At 54.1% G+C, this 7,857-nt stretch overlaps 1 pseudogene; it reads left to right on the forward strand.

Moving 5' to 3' along the window:
- The first annotated feature begins 489 nt into the window (after window positions 1–489).
- Window positions 490–2,104, forward strand: LOC136513906 (uncharacterized acetyltransferase At3g50280-like; annotated as a pseudogene).
- Window positions 2,105–7,857: the final 5,753 nt, after the last annotated feature.

The following is a 7,857-nucleotide window of genomic DNA, read 5'->3' on the forward strand; positions in this document are numbered from 1 at the left end:
CCGCCCCCGCCCCCGCCCGCGGCCCCGGTGGCCGCTGTCTGATGTCTGTCCGCGTCCAGTGCTCTGCTCCGTGCCTCCGTGCTCTCCCTCCCGCTCCCGCACGGCCACGGCCAGCCTCCAGCCCGTGACAGGATGACAGCAACGCCGCACCGTCGCGGGGATACGTGCGTGCAACAGCCGTTCCATTTCCACCCGGTTCGCCTAGGCTACGAGAAAAAAAAAAGGCACAGCAACCAAAAGCAGGCTGTTGCATGTCCATGTCCTCCTCGCAAAAAAAGATGCAGGTCCTCAGATACAGATACTTGTGTTTGGTTGGCTGCTCCGTTGGATCTTGGGTGATCTTCAACTCCCTGATCGGTAGGCTCAAGCTGAAGCTCCATGGAAATGGGCCCAAGAACACGACATGAACAGTCGAGATGCGATTGGACAAGTGCAGGTGCACGAATCCAAGCTCTCTGGATGCCTATATAAGGTCCTCGGCACCACACACACTACAATTACAAGTATTCCAGATAAGCACGGTCCGAGGATGGCGCCACCGATATCCGCCGATGCCTGCTTGGTGGAGGCAGCCTCGGCCGTCGCCGCGTCCCCAGCCATCGCGCCAAACGGAATGGTTCGCAAGGACGTGCGCGCGCCGGCGGCCATCTCTGTCGTCTCGAAGCAGACGGTTCGGCCTGCCGGCGCGTCGGCGCCGGTCGGAGGAGACCTCAGGCTCTCGGTGTCCGACATGCCGATGCTATCGTGCCACTACATCCAGAAGGGGCTCTTCTTCCCTCCGCCGCCTCCCGGCGTGCTCACGACGGCCTCGCTGGTGTCGTCGCTCGTGACGGCGCTCTCCCGCGGGCTCGGCATCTTCCCTGCGCTCGCCGGCCGCCTCGTCACGCTCCACGACGACAGCATCGTGATACGGTGCGGCGGCGGCGACGACGCGGCCGTCGAGTTCTACCACGCCGTCGCGCCGTCCCTGTCGCGTGGCGACTTCCTAGCTCACCGTGCCGACCGGTCTCACGAATGCCCTATTCCCCATGGACCGGACGGTGAGCTACGGCGGCCACGCGCGCCCGCTCACGTCGTTCTAGCTCACCGTGCTCGGCGACGGCGCCGTGTTCGTCGGCTTCGTCGCCAACCACGCCGTCGTGGATGGCACCTCCTTCTGGCACTTCTTCAACACGTGGGCGGGGCTGTGCCGCGGCGCGCCGATCCAGGAGCCCGATTTCCGCCGCAACTTCTTTGCCGACTCCACCGCCGTCCTACGCTTCCCCGGAGGCGTGGGCCCGGCCGTCACGTTCGACGCCGAGGCGCCGCTCCGCGAGCGGATTCTCCACTTCAGTGCCGCCGCGATCCGGGAGCTGAAGGCGACGGCAAACCACTCGAAAAGAACAGGTCATCAAGACGCTGAGGCTAACGGCAAGCTCGTGCATGACTCCAGACTTCATGGGCGTTGTTCCTCTGAAATCTTATCATTCCAATCGCTGGCTGACGACAAGACGACGACGTTCCGAATGGCCGTGAACTGCCGGCACCGTCTGCGCCCGGCGATCTCCCCGCTCTACTTCGGCAACGCAATCCAGAGCGTGGCGACGACGGCGACCGTGGCCGAGCTGGCGTCCAACGATCTGGGCTGGGCGGCGGCCCGGCTGCACGCCACCGTGACGTCGCACGAGGACGGCGCCATCCGGCGCGCCGCGGCGGAGTGCGAGGCCGCGCCCCGTTGCTTCCCGCTGGGCAACCCCGACGGCGCGGCGCTCACGATGGGGAGCTCGCCTCGGTTCCCGATGTACGACGGGAACGACTTCGGGTGGGGCCGCGCGCTCGCCGTGCGGAGCGACCGCGCGAACAAATTCGACGGCCAAGATGTCCGCGTTCCCCGGCCAGGCGGGGGACGGTAGCGTCGACGTGGAGGTGTGCCTCGCGCCAGACACCATGGCTCGTCTCCTCCTCGACGAGGAGTTCTTGCAGTACGTGTCCTCCCCTGCACCGTGACACGGTGACAGAGTGAAGCGCCTGATGCGTGGCATGGCATGTTGCTGCGGAGCTCCATATAGTTACTGGATTTGTACCCTTCCAGTTCCAGAAGATACCAAATGCTTGTCAGCTTGAATGAGTTTGAGTGACCATGTAGAGATGATGTTCTGCTGTTTCCTTGTGATGATGCCGTTGTAGGCTAGCAGCAGTAGTTATGGCCTCCGACTCCGAGCCGGGGTGCCAAAACGGTTATGATAGGTGGATTATGGTTTTTAGGCCCGTTTAGAACGTGGAGTTTTTTATTAATCAAGGATTTCTCATGTTAAATTAAGTTAATTCTTGTGAAATTCTTGAGACAAGGACAGTGATAGATACTTGTAGATTTTTCTCTCTCTTATCCTAAGCACTGAGATAGGGTCACATACAACATTTTAGTTGGGCAAATATATTGCATTTTTAGACAGTAGTTCAAGTAAAATGCAGCTCACCAAACAGCGTAATCTCTGCCCACCCTTATTTCTCCCTTGCCGGCGGTCAAAAAAGTGGAGACCTGCTTTCTGTATAGATTAAGTTTATCCATAATGCTCTTCTCAGGGCGTCCGTCCGTCCAAATACCGCCCTTCCCAGTCTAGCCGCTTGCTTCAGCTTGTCACACGTCCCGCCCGTGTCGCTCACTCCCGTCTGTGCTCGCCCGCCGCAGGCACCGTGCCCCAACTGTTGCAACCTTTCCCAGCGCAGGGGCGTCGTGCCGTGGGCACCACACCCCGCCCGCCCACCACAGCCTTCTCCAGCGCGAGGGTCGCTCACCACGAGCATTGCACCTGCCCCACACGCTGCACCCCCGACTCTGCGCCAGTGTCGATCTCCGTGCCGGCATCGAGCTTTGCGTGCCGGCAAGCCTCCATTCGTCCAAGCAACAAGTAGATGTTGCACTGAAAACACATGTTACAAGCGTACGTTTCAAGTGTTTCTCATGTTTCAGAGCTATATTGCAAGTGTTTATATCGATGTTCCAAAAGCAGATCGAGATGTTGCACATGTTGCAATGTCTATACACTTATGTTTTAAATGTTTCATCTGTTTCAGACGTATGTGAAAGGATCAAGATGCCCAAGAGGGGGGGGGGTGAATTGGGCTAATTCGAAATTCTCTTGCAATAATCAAATCCTACGGATAGCCCAATTAACCCCTTGTGCCTAGAAAAGTGTTTCTATCAAACTAATGCACAACGAACTCGCAACCTATGTTCCAAACTTACTCTAGCAAGCAATTCTATGGATGTAAAACAAGTATTGAATTGCTCAAAGTAAATACTCAAAGTAAGTGCTCAAAGTAAATAGGGAGAGAAAGGAACGCGGCGATGTTTTGCCGAGGTATCGGAGAGTCGCCACTCCCCACTAGTCCTCGTAGGAGCACCCGCGCAAGGGTGTAGCTCCCCCTTGATCCGCGCAAGGATCAAGTGCTCTCTACGGGTTGATTCTTCGACACTCCATCACGGCGAATCACCCAAAGCCGCTCACAACTTGAGTTGGGTCACCCACAAGCTCCGCCGGGTGAACACCAAACTCCCAATCACCACCAAGCCGTCTAGGTGATGGCGATCACCAAGAGTAACAAGCACGAACTCTCACTTGACCACGCGAAGCCTAATGAGAAGATGGATGCACACTTTGCTACTCTTGATTTGCTAGTGAGGCTACTCTCTTGGATTCTCAAATCACAAACACCTCATTAGGACCTTGCTCTTCTTGGCACTCACAAACGTGTTTCTCAGCTGTTGGAATGAGCAAAAGTCACTCCACACACGAGTGGAGCTTCTATTTATAAGGCAGCCTGAAAAACGAACCGTTATGAGCTTCTGCGGGATGACCGGACGCTCCGATCGTTTTGACCAGACGCTCCGGTCAGTTCAACCCGCGTAACAGTTTTCAAGTGATGACCGGACGCTGTCAGGGTCCGGTCAGCAATGACCGGATGCGTCCGGTCGCTCTTGGATGCTTACTGTACTCGACCGGACGCTGGATACTTAGGGTCCGGTCAGTATCGACCAGACGCGTTCGGTCGCTCTTTCTCAAGTCTAGACCCTTACTGGAGTCGACCGGACGCTGGCTCTCAGCGTCCGGTCACCTTGACCTTCCAGCGTCCGGTCACACCAGACTTGATCTCCTCGGTCAAATGAACTGACCGGACCCTGCGGCCAGCGTCCGATCACACCGGAGCCAGCGTCCAGTCAGTATTTGACCCTCCATTCACTTCCAACTTTCGAACATATGTGAATGAAGTTTGCTCCAAAGGATCTTAGGCATTCATAGGAGCTACCTAGAGCTAGTTTTAACAAGTGTGCACCACACCTAACTCACTAGACTCAACTAGGTCAAGCTACCCGTTCATACCCCCCTTAATAGTACGGCCAAAGGAAAAACAAAGTCCTAAACTACTCTAAGTGTCTCTCCAAATCCAATCGACACTTAGAACTAGTTATCCTTAACCTTGTCGTCCATCCTTTGAAAACCGAAACGATTTCCATCGTAGGGGCATTACAACCTTGATTGCCCAATCGATCTCCATTACCATGACCTAACTTAATTGCCTCTGCAAAACACACGTTAGTCATAGTAATCTTGTATTGACATTAATCACCAAAATCCAACTAGGGTCCTAGATGCTTTTAATCTCCCCCTTTTTGGTGATTGATGACAATACCACCTCGAGTATGTTATGGAGTGAGGTTTTTAGACGGGCTTGGTTCATATAAGCTTTTGTCAATAAGAACAAAAGAGTTAGGCAAGCTTATATGACCCAAGCCAACACAATGTACTCAAAGGATATGAATTAAGCATGAGTGCAAATAACAAAGCTCATTTGCTTCGAAGTATAAACGCGGAAGCAAAAGCAAATGAGCATAACACAAGTGATATGACATATAGATAATGCAAAGTAGAAATCACACACATGTCATATATTACAATCACATAGATAGCACTATCACATATATATAATAGTATGCATGAAAGTAAACACACGAATGCATAAGTAATAGTGTATCACACAAATAAAACTCCAAAAGTATATAATAAGCTAATACTATAAAACTAGCTCCCCCTAAAACTCGCTCCCCCTGAGTCTACATACTCAAACCCTCTCCCCCTTTGGCGTCAAACACCAAAACCTAAGGGTCGGTCGGCGGGGCTGCAGCGGACGAGTCGGGCGCTGAAGTACGTGGAGCAATATGGAACTGAGCGCCATCATCATCTGACCCTGAGCTCTGAACTGACTGACCCTCTGTGGCAGGAAGTGTCGCTGAAGCGGTCTAGGTCTGAGCTGGGGCTGGTGCTGCCTGTGAAGCTGCTAGTATGTCTGTCGTAGGATCTGACGAGGCGACAGACGAGGGGAGCCGCTGAGTAGTCATGATAGCTAGAGCTGCTGTAGACGGACCGGTAGTATGCATGTGAGGCGGAGTAGGCATGCCGGTCAACTCACTGAAAGATGCTCCAAGACTCCTGGAGACTGACGTTCAGGCACGAATAGCGAGGGAGACTGCTCTGGTGAGAAACCCGTGTGATAAGGAGTGAACTGCGGGGCTACACCAGGTGAGGCTAACCACTGGGACACATGTACAAGAGGTGAAGTAAACTGAGCTGGAGGCTATCCCTGACTCTGAAGCCCACTGGGCTGTACTGCTGGAGTCGTCGAAGTGGTAGGAGGCTGTGCAAGCTAGGGCGAAGGCTGTGGCAATGGGACCCCAATGGCTGTCACTACATGCTGCATGAATCCCATGAGCTGCTGCTGCATAAGTAACTGCTGGTGCTGAAGGAGCTGCTGCTGCCGCTGGAACTCGTCCTGACGAGCCTGAAACTGTGCGAAGTTGGCAGCTGTCTCCTGTGCCTGTCGTGTCTGATCCTGCTGCATCTGCTCAAGAATAGCAATGAGAGCAGGGTCTGTCTACGGAGCAGGTGGAGCAGAACTGGAGCTACCAGCCTCTGCATCGTGTCTACGTGGAGGCATCTGAGGTATAGGCTGGTAGTCGTCATCAGAGCTGTCACTGTACTCGCTCACCTCCTGCTGTGCCTCTAGCTCCTCCTCCTCAGTGGCTGCAATCCCTCTGATGATCTCATCCTACTGAGCTACGGACTCTGGCATGTCGGGACGATGGCTAGGCTGTCTGGGTGCCTGAGGAGTGGTGTGTCTGATCCTCTGTGACAGGTTGTAGGCTAGGAACTTTGTGGTGGCACCTGTATACTCATCCATCATACCAGGGGGCTTATCAAGCACTATTCTGCGGATGAGGAACGTGATCCAGTGAGCATAGGGAAGCTGCCTGTGACCCTTGAATCCCTCAGCTATAGTATCCTCCATCTCTGAAAGAAGGAGGTCCCAGATGTCAAATACTGTCCTCTGCATGATGGCATTGAGAAGCCAGAGCTGTAAGCGAGTCAGGCCCTCCCTGTATCCCAACCTGGGAAGCAGTGTCCTCCTGATGATGGCCTCTAGTATCCTCGCTGTAGGAGTCAAGTCACTAGGGTTCCTGCTCGACCCCTCTCCAAACGGCTCCTTGAAGCAATGTCGCACTAAATCTATAGGGGGCACCAATCCTCCATGAGGACGCCTAGGAGGCTCCTGCTGTCCATAGCAAACCTCATGCATCTTAACAGGCTGCTCCTGTAGCCTCAGTATCTCTCTGGCTCTGCCACTCGTCACTCTGTAGTCTTTGCCTTTGAAAGCAAAGTGAATAAATCTGTGATGTGGATCAATGAAGAGTGAAGCATAAAACTGACGGACCCAAGATGGTACATATATGCCCGTCCGTCCAATCAAATCTGTCAACCCTGGCAGATATGATAAGTAAGGCCGAATGTGCTCTCCGGCTGCTGCCACAATGGACTCTATGCGGCAGACTCTCTGCGATCTGAACACTGCCCCACTGTTGAGATAAGCATTATAGAAATCTTCCTGCAGTGGCGTGTAGAACCCCTCAGCTGCTCTCTCATCCCTCCTCGGAGGAAACCAAACCTCAAACTCAACAAAACGCAGCTGCTGAACCTGCCTGGCTGTAGCGGCCCTCAAGTCGAGGTGTACCACTAGAGGCGGACCCTGTGGTCTGGGCGGAGGGCGTGAACCCCTGCGCTGTGTGACTGGCCTCGGTGGAACTACAGCACTAGTACGACTCGAGTGGCGTAGCTAAGGTGCCAGCTCGGTCTCCTCAGTCTGCTGGGTCTACTGAGCCTGCTCGCTCTCCTAAGTCTGCTGAACTGGCTCCTGCGCTGCTGACGGACCCTCCTCAATGGCAACCCGTCGTCCTGCAAATGTAGCAGTCCCAGCTGGACTACCGTGACGATGCTCAACATTCTCAATCACAGCTCTCAGTGCTGGTGAAACCGGCTGATCTGCAATGACAACGCCGTTGCGTGCACCACCTCTCTCGGCACGCTCTGCGGCCTCTGCAACAGCTGCTGCTCTCGCTGTCTCTGCGTCAGGGTACTTCCGCTTCTTGGATGTCACCTGCTTGGTTGACTTGCCCTTAGATCCGGCTGGCTGGCGAGGTAGGGGCCTCCGATCATCATCACCTGGGCCACCACCAACATTCTTGGTGCAGGCCATCTGAACTGACAAGATGATGAACTAACGCTGATGAGGATCAACAGACAAACTGAACCTCTCGAGGCTTGGCCTCGATCCTTACTCGCGAGCTTGGCTCTGAGTTGACTGCCAACTGCCAGAAGAAACACAACGGAACCGACTCACTGCACGATAGAATAGATGGATATACAAATAAATACCATATGTCTAATAGATGCGAAACCCTAATAGAGAAAGCAATGTAGATGCGAATTTGAATCGAATGGCTTTCTACCTGACGATCAGCGATCTGAGAAAAGATAAGATGTCACG

Source organism: Miscanthus floridulus, chromosome 16 (genome assembly GCF_019320115.1).
Source record: "Miscanthus floridulus cultivar M001 chromosome 16, ASM1932011v1, whole genome shotgun sequence".
NCBI lineage: Eukaryota > Viridiplantae > Streptophyta > Magnoliopsida > Poales > Poaceae > Miscanthus > Miscanthus floridulus.